Below are 9,669 nucleotides of genomic sequence, written 5' to 3' on the forward strand. Positions count from 1 at the left end.
AGCTCCGCTAACTCCAGGCACAATAGTATACTATAATCAATAAAATACCCACAATATCACAGCAAAAACACACACACAGATAGAAGAAGTGGCGGCGATGCCAACGATGCGTGCAGTTACACAGAAAACAAAGAGGAAATCTATCAATCTACGCTCCTACTTCTGGAACTCAGACCAGGTTAAAAACAGAGAGGAGGCTGCAATGTTGCCGAGCGGGAGTTCCGACACGGACTCCACGCAAGACCAGGTGGAACAGACAGAGGACGCAGAACTACAGCCTGTGTTACGAAAGGACATGAAAAAATTCCTAATGGATATTAAAGAATTTTTCCGTACTGAGGTGGAGGGATTGAGAAAGGACCTCCAAAACATTGGAGAACGAACACTGAATTGGAGCAAAGAATGCCACAAAATCACAGCGCAGGAGATCACACAAATTAAAAAACGTTTGGTTGAATTGGAGGATAAACAAGAGGATGGGGAAAACAGGGACAGGAGAAATAACCTGCGAATCAGGGGCATACCTGAGGAAGTCCTGGATGTGGAGGAGTTCGTGGGCAGATGGATGGAGTCCCTGCTTCCAGATAAAACAACAGCGGAGCTTCAGCTGGATCAGTGCCATCGTGCCCTGCAGTCCAAGCCCCTTCCAAACAACCCCCCGGGAGATGTTATCCTGCGGATGCATTATTTCAAAATTAAAGATGAACTCTGTAAAATCACGCGGGCTTCTCCCACTGTTCAGTTTGAAGGCATACAAATGTCAGTGTTCCAAGACATCTCCCCCACCACACTTAATTAAAGACGGTCCCTCCAGCCTCTGACTAAAATACTGCGAGAGAAAGGAATAAAATATCGATGGGTCTTCCCGTTTGATCTCTTAGTGATAAGAGAAGGAAGGGCTCATACACTGAGACACATGGACGAGGGAGCTGAGTTCCTGCTGAAGCTAGGAGTGTAAGAAACTCTGTCTAACCAGGCAGAGAAGCGACCCGCAATGGAGGCTGTCTGGAAGAAAGTGAGCAGTGCAGCTGAAAAGAAAAAAGACAAAAATAAAACATGAGTGCAGAAAAGATACATATCTGCCAATCATCATTACCCCATTAAAAGACTTACCACAACATTAAAACGATTAATGGCGAGCCCTTAAAGGGGAAGTTACAGTGACTGTGCAGAGGTTCAACAGTTATAAAAGAACCAGAAGTATTTAAAGTTAACGTTGGTATAAGTTGATCTACATTTGAATTTACATGCTTAAGTTGACTGGGGCTGTTTCCATACAAAAATGCGGATTATACAGAACCTGCCATGATGCTGCTCAAGAAGAGGGAAGATGGCATCCAGGTAGAAGAATCGACGAGGAACCAGGAGCAGGAGAAGAAGCGGGAGAAAAGCGCAGCCAAAAGATGGCGGAGAGGAAAAAGGCGCGAAAGATCTGAGGCTGAGCTCCGAATGAGGAGAGAGAGAGAGGAGAGGCGGAGCTAAGTGCGGGGAGGAGGAGGGAGGAGGATCAGCTCACCAAATGAGGTGCTGACGGGAGATGATGTCAGTAAAGGTGGCTGGGAGCCCAGTGATGACGTGGTGGGAAGGAGAAGCCGGAAGTAAAGAGGTGCAATGGAAGCAGGGTCTCTCGGTGGGGGTACGCGAACTCCGCTGCCGGGATCCCTGATACGAGGAGATTGGGGGGAGGGGGCGAGGAAGGGCATAGAGGGGGGGTGCTGAGACGGACACGGACAAAAGGAAGGGAGGATGGGGTGGTTCATGGGGGGGTGAGTGGCAGGGTAGAGAGAGGGAAATAGGGAAAGTTAGATAAGGGAAGTGACAGCTAAAATAGGACGAGGTATAGAATGGGAGAAATAAGAAGAGAATAGGATTTGAACAGAGGATGAGGAGTGGTGGATGCTAAAGTTGCAGAGCATCAATATCTGGAGCTCTGGGTAGGGGTGGAAATAAATATATGGGAAATTAAAGATGCAGGCGGACAGCAGCAACCCTCGGCTTGCACATGGCAGAACAACTAGAAAACGGGTAAAGGGAGAGGGATATAGGTGAATACAAAGTTATATAGTTAATACGTTTAGATAGTTGGGTGTTACAAAAAATAGAGACTTTATAAATTACTTAAGATACTGTTAAGAAAATGGAAGAGAGCGCCGGGAGAATGGCGGAGGCTCTGCCACCCTGGCAGTAGGCATGTGCCGTGGCCCCACTGGGGATATAACATCAGGGCCAGTGGGGGAAGACCCGGGGAAGAGAGACTCTTAGAGAGTCGTGCCTTCGGTCCCTAGCAGGAGGGAATAGGGAGAAGGCATGTTGCCCTGGGCGCAAGAGCTTGGGTCTGGTAGGATCAGTTATAGCTCAATGCAGATGTTTAATTTGTCAATTATGTTTGATGTTGTCTTGTTTTCCCTGTTTGTTCCTGTGAGTGTTCCCTTCCCCTTCACCCTGAACCCCCTCACATACCATACACTGGATCGGTCTGGTGAAGGCAGGGTAGAAGAATGTCAGCCACAAATCTGGCCCCCAGCTATGCCAACTTATTCATGGGGACCTGGGAGGAGGACCATGTTTGGGTGGGTGGCGGGCTGGGGGCGGGTCTGGTCCAATGGCACGCTACATAGATGATGGGATTTTAATTTGTCAGGGCACACAAATAGATGCTCTAATTTTTATTGATAATTTGAATTGTAAACATTGGAATCTCAATTTCACCCATACTATAAGTAGAGACAACATACACTTTTTAGATTTGCATATGTATGTTGGAAAGGTACAATGCAAAACTTATTTTAAGTCTATAGACTGTAACACGTCTGTGGATCGAACTAGCTGTCACCATAGGGACTGGTTAAATAACATTCCCTATGGACAGCTAAGACGTGTTAAGAGGAATTGTACCTCTGCTCAAGTCTATTAGGCAGAGTAGAAAAAAGAGTATAAAAAATAAATGGTCACTACTCCCTTGTACCGACACAAGCTTTTTAGATTAAAAGATACATTTTATTACAAAAAGTACAAGTCTATGAGGAACAAACCTCTGTGTTAATCGATAGATTTCTAGAGAAGGGGTACAACTCAGAACACCTTAATTGCGTTGTAGAAAGCTTCAGCAACTTGAAAAGAGAAGATATACTTACTACTAATAACGAATTTAAATCAAAAAGAAATTAGAAATTTAAAGATAATTGGGTCCCGTTTATAACAAAATATGGAACATATTCTGGGAAAATAAAAAATATTCTAAATAAACATTGGAATATTTTAAAGCAAGATCCTCTATTAGAGGAATTCCTACCCTCAAAACCACAATTAAGTTTTTTAAGAGCTTTGAATTTAAAAGAAAAGTTAGCCTCCAGTGTCCTTAAATCCAATCAAGTTAGTAATACTACCACTGGGACAAAATAAATGTGGTTAGATTCTAATCCGAAAGGTTTGTTTACATGCTTACATTGTAAAGCATGTGCCAATGAGATGAATAAGGCAAAGGATTTCTGCTCTAATATAACTAAGGAGACAATTCCAATTAGACAATTGATAAATTGCAATTCTAATTTTATCATCTATCTATTGGAGTGTTCGTGCGGCCTACAACAAGTAGGCCGTACTACTAGACAATTGAAAATCAGGATGTTAGAACATTTACGTAATATTAGATCAGGCCTTGAAATACACAATATCTCTTTACATTTTAAGATACATCACCGGTCCAATCCTGGGGGTATGCTATTTAAAGGCATAGACTCAGTCTCCAAAAGATTGGAGAGGGGGCGATAGGGAAAAAGACCTATTGAAGAGAGAGACCCTATGGATATATAGATTGAAAACTTTTAAACCATTGGGGTTAAATGTAGACTTTGAACTTAGTTCCTTTTTAGACTAAAATAAATCTCATTGTGATTTAAGTACCCCTTTTTAATTTTTATTTTAATTTAAAATCTTATTCCTGTATTATGGGAGCAGTATCATCTGCTATTCCCATATAGATCATATACATCCATTGGTTCCTTGTCTTTTTCTGGTAGTCTAATTCCTTATGTATTTTGAATATTTGTCTGTTTTTTAACACCTGTCTCTTTATTATTTTTTCGTTATTCACTATCCAAGTCGCGTTGTTAAATATTGTCATTAATTTTAGGATTTTAATAATATTTGTTTAAAATTGTTTTATTTAAAAAAATTTGGTTAGTAATTTATAAATAAACTATTAAAATTATTTGTTTTTAGATATGTTATTACTACTAATAGAATTTGAATATTATTTGTATAAAATTGTATATTTAATAAGTGTTCATTAATTTAAACTATTTAGGATAATTAGTTTATATTAAGTGTTTGAAATAGTTTATATATTAAAAGTGCAATAATCAGTTAATCTATTCCCCTGTGAAGTCGTATACCTTATTTTGCTTGTCAATGTTAACATAAATTGAGAATCAATTAGTAGTATATAGGATAATACCTCCAAACTCCCACTTTGATTGGTTGAGTTAAGATTAGTATGTGTATATATATTAGCTAAGGGCAGATCTACAATAGCCACAACCCCTGAGGAAGCCGAACTGGATAGTAGGCAAAACGCGTAGGGCTTTTGGCCATCTGGAGATTCCTTAGCTGGTGGGGAAGAAGTCCAAGTCCCTTGCGAGCCACCATATCTTGCTGTGCGCGCAGACGCGGAAGTGCCGACGGCCGCCCGAAACAACGAGGATCGTAGTATCCAGGCGGCGAGCAGGGACTTACAACGTGACTCCTCAATTTCCAGTGGCGGTACCAGAGTGTCGAGAGTGTGCCCTTAAAGCACTCACTTTGATTCCATTTTCGGGAGAATGTGTGTTTTCCCCCTGAATTCAATCTTTATTGTGCATTAAAACTGTATTATACCATGTACTCCTTTCTATTTTCTAAGAGGGAGTTATGTCTGACCAGACCACTACTCTACAGATCCTGTGAGTGATTTTTTTCACTTAATCACATCACCAGCACTTGGTTACATTTTTTAGTTAGAGTTTATTCAGGTTTCCAGCACTCTTTTGCGCTTTATAATTTTCACACTAAAGCTTCCACACGATATTCTAGATATCGTTTTTTTTAAAGCTGCACAGAGGAGCTTATATATTCATTTGTATTTAAATCTGCGCCTCTCTTTTTTCAATCTGGGTACACACGCTGCACGCAAGGAACTTGTGAAGTGGGTGGAAACACCTACAAGTGAATTGAAATTCAGGAGAGGAAGCGATCCACAAAGGAATCAGCTGATGTGAAATCAGGGTTCCCTTCCCCCCCTCCCTCTCTCCTAATGTGTCACCCCCCCCCCGAGTCTTTGTTCAGTGTGTTTACAGTATATGTGAATTTGTTTGGTCACATAAAAGTGTGCGGACATATTACAGAACAGATTGAACATGTTATAATATGTATCACAACTGCTGTACCTTTGAAAAAATGAATAAAATATAAAGTTGAAAGAAAAAAAAACTAGCCAAGTTACACCCAGCACATACCCAGAATGTAACCGGGCTAGTTTAAGGCAAGCTTTAGAATAGTCATGGTCTGTATGTGAAAAAGTATGTGAACCTTTAGATTCAGTACCCATTGAGCAGCAATGACTTCAACTTAGTGTTTCCTGTAACTTGTGGTCAGTCTCTCACATCGGTTTTGAAAATGTTTGACTCATTACTCCTTACAGTACTGCTTCAACTCAGTGACATTTGGAAGGCTTCCTTGCATGGACAGCTCACTTCAGGTCCTGCCTTAACATCCGGACTTTGACTAGGCCATTCTAAAACTTTTTGCTTCTGCAGCCACTCTTTTGTAGATCTGCATCTATGTTTAGGAACATTGTCTTGCTGCATGACCCAATTTCGCTTCAGCTTTAGCTCACGGACGGATGGTCTGCCATTCACCTCTAGAATTTTCTGCAACAATGCAGAAATCCTGATTGTGCCAATGACTGCAAGCCATCAACCAAGATTCATACAGCGCAACTTCAAACAATAATCCAACACAGTCATTACTATAAAAACTGTACCTGGCCAATTATAAAATAAATGAGAGGTATTAACCCTTAATAAACTAACTGACCCTAATCAATCTGCTGCCACTAAGGTCCACTTCTCCACAGTAGCCCCTGACGAAGCCACATTGGAGAAACGCGTAGGGCAGATCATTAGCAGAGAGAGAGACAAGCTGACAAGCTGATCTTCATCACGGAGCCGAAGAGCTGAGTTCCAGCAGCAGAGAGGAGATCTTGCGAGACCGGAGGTCACGTGACGCGGAAGTGACTGCGTGAGTTTGCTGGACTCGGAGCCGGAACCAATTCATCACAGAGTGTGAGAGACTCATATACAAAGCTCTGAACTGCTTTTATACAATTCACAAAGTGTGAGTTGATTACTTATTTAGGTTTTTTTACCATTGTTTTAATAAAAGGTTTTATGCTATGCTGTTCCTTTTCCCTGTATGGGTTCCGTCTGTAAGACGGAATCTATACACCCAGGCACACTGCAACCACTGTGAAGCACTGCGAAGACAGCTGCTTGGAAATACAGAGAGTCCCTGGCAGAAAGACAAGAAATCTTTAAGCTGAGTAAATCCACTCACAAGGGTAAGTTAAAATCAAGCAGTGTGTGATATATATCACCGCCAACTCTGGTCACTCAGCATCCGGACCCTGCAGTCCAACTCTCACTTGAAGCTGCTGGAAGATGTTCTCGGCAACCCTTTGAGAAAGTCACACCACGTGATGAAACACGTCAGGGAACGGAACTGCGTCATCACGCAAGCGCATGACGGGCCGCATCGAGCGCTGATTCACATTGCGGCCGGCTGACATTGGAGTTAGTACCCAGACTCAAAGACTGCACCATTGATTTTAAGGAGCTTTTGGACTCACGCACCGGAGAACATCTACTAGCAGCTTCAAGTGAGAGTTGGACTGCAGGGTCCGGATGCTGAGTGACCAGAGTTGGCGGTGATATATATCACACACTGCTTGATTTTAACTTACCCTTGTGAGTGGATTTTCTTCCCCCCCCTCCCCTTGTCCCTTTCCCAAATAAATGTATTGTATTACGCTATGGGGCGTGCGCTCTCTCTTCTTTTTCTCCAATATATATATATATATATATATATATATATATATATATATATATATATATATATATTGATGCCCACACCACGTTGCAGTCTCTTTTGTCCCAAATTAAGGCCGGAAACACTGTATCTTCTAAGCAGGGGTTTATTTACAGGGATTACATAAACAACGGGCCCACCGTCCCATTATGAAAAAACAAATAATAAAATCAAATCCTATTTCCATTAGGAAAGCTAACTACACATTCACCTCCAACACTTACTAACCCGGATGGATAGCTAAGCTCATTCCACCCCAAACAGATATTATTATTGCTGAGCATATATAGTCTCTGTATACAGCAAATAAGGGTTTGGCTTATCTGTAAGTCTAGGTGTTGGCAGAGACGTCCCTGCTTCACCACAGCTCTCTCTCGGCAGTGTCTCTCACTCTTTACCAGCTTCTTTTAACCAGCTTCTGTTAGCTGGGGAGCTCCTCTGTCTCCCCCCCCCCCATTCTCTGGGGAAAAACAATCTCACTGTGCCTTGCAGCTTCCAGCCTTTTAAAGCACTTCCTGACTATTCAGAGCAGGCTGATTAGCTTCATTAGTTAGCACCTGAACAGCCATTACAAGGAGGACTAACTCTCTGTGCTGAAAAAGTCCTATAGCTGCCCTGTTCAGCCCCTAGAGGACAGCGATGACACCACAATATTATATATAACAAAAAGAAGACAGTGCGGCTCCCATAGCATAATATTGTACCGGTAATTTTAATAGACGTAAAAATAACGGATCACGTCCACTCACAATTTTAAAAATCAATATAAGCAAAGGGCTCAAATCTTTGAAACTTCACCCGACTCCTTTGTCTACTGTGCCGCAGCCTCGTGTAGATATGCCAACAGACTTCTATTCCGGGTTGTCTGGAGTGTGCGTCCACACTATAGTACTTCCCAGGTAAAGTCTTGCGATAGTAGTCTCTGGCAACAACAGTTCAATGAACCTCACACGGGCAGCAGATTCACCACCGAGGAGTTACCGGGTAAAATACATCAACATAAATGATATGGTGCCCTGGATACACACGCCCATAAGTTCAAAGAAAGTCCTTAATATTTAATTAATTATTATATAATGTGTTTGTGTATGCTTATTATTATGACAAATAATAGAGGTAAATATAGGTTTGGAAAAAAATGTAATTACAGAAGTATTAAAGATTCCTAAAAATTGCTTTATTAAACAAAAAGAGAAAACAAAAATTATATAATGTACATCATGAGTTAGCCAAACATGTGAAAGGGCAGAAATGACAATAAAATACTTAATTATGCATATTATTTAAGTAAGTGCATGCTCAACATAGCTGAATTAGGTTATGTAGCTTATAATTATGCAATTCTGTATCTATTGAAACGATCTCAGCATCTTTGGGTTGTTGAGACAAAATCTGTGAATTACTCAAAGCCGTTTGGACTTTTTGGGGCCTGAGCAGTAATGGTTAATAAAAAAATAGCCAGGCCATTGAAATCACTGTTTTCGTGAGTGTTGCTATCACGGTATTGAGAAAGTGTTAATTACCTGTGATAGCAAAATTCCCAAAACAGGCGAGTTGCCACCGGTGACAGGATCGCCTCTCTGAAAAGGCCTAAGCCGGCGATTAATTTCTGCTGCAGAGAGAGCCACCTCTCCCAACGCAAATTTCACAATTGATGTTTTTTTAATATACATTTTATGACTAGTGTAGATGAGCAGGGGGTCTCCGGAGCAGAACCGCATTGGTTTCAGGTCCGGGGAGCCCCTGCTTCCTGAGATACAGGCCCGGAAATGCGGTGCCGGTATCTCCTATGCATGGAAATGTCCCGATCACGTGACTGTGCATAGGAGATACCGGCACCCCATAACGGGGCCTGTATCTTGTGAAGTAGGGGGTCCCCGGACCTAAAACCAACACAATTCTGCTCCGGAGAAACCCCTGCTAATCTAAACTAGTCAAAAAAATTAAATGTAAAAATATTTAGTAAGCACCAATACACAACCCACCCACTGTGTCCCCCCATAAAACCATAATTTATTTACTTTACAAATAATTAATACCACAGGTCGGCGGGGGTCCCTGGGTGGTCCAGATGGGTGTCCACAGGCCCCACAGTGCACCCTAGGAGATATCCATGGATGTCTGGGGGCCTCTTGGTTGTCCCTGCTAGGCTCCATGGCCTCCAGGTGGTCCATGTGGGCCCAAATGGGGTCCACGGGTGCTTCCCACGGGTGTCGGGGGTTCCTGGGTGGTTCCCATGGGTGTCGGGTGGTTCCCATGGGTGTCTGGTGGGCTCTCGGGTTGTCCCTGCCGGCCCCCAGTTCTTCTACGCAGGTGTCCCCCATGGGTCCTCAGGTGGTACCCATGGGTCCCCACTTGCCTGCGGTACCAATCCTGTATGTACAAAAATAAAACATGGGGGGCGTGGCCTGGAGGCAAACGAAGATGGCTGTGTTAAGCTGAAGCGCCTCAGCAGAAGTGTGACTATCTATTTCATCCAGATGCAATTCTGATCCAAATTTAATAAAAGTTACAGATTACGATTCCCGTTATAGTGGGGAAGATGAA

This window comes from Ascaphus truei, chromosome 2 (genome assembly GCF_040206685.1).
Source record: "Ascaphus truei isolate aAscTru1 chromosome 2, aAscTru1.hap1, whole genome shotgun sequence".
In the NCBI taxonomy this organism is placed as follows: domain Eukaryota; kingdom Metazoa; phylum Chordata; class Amphibia; order Anura; family Ascaphidae; genus Ascaphus; species Ascaphus truei.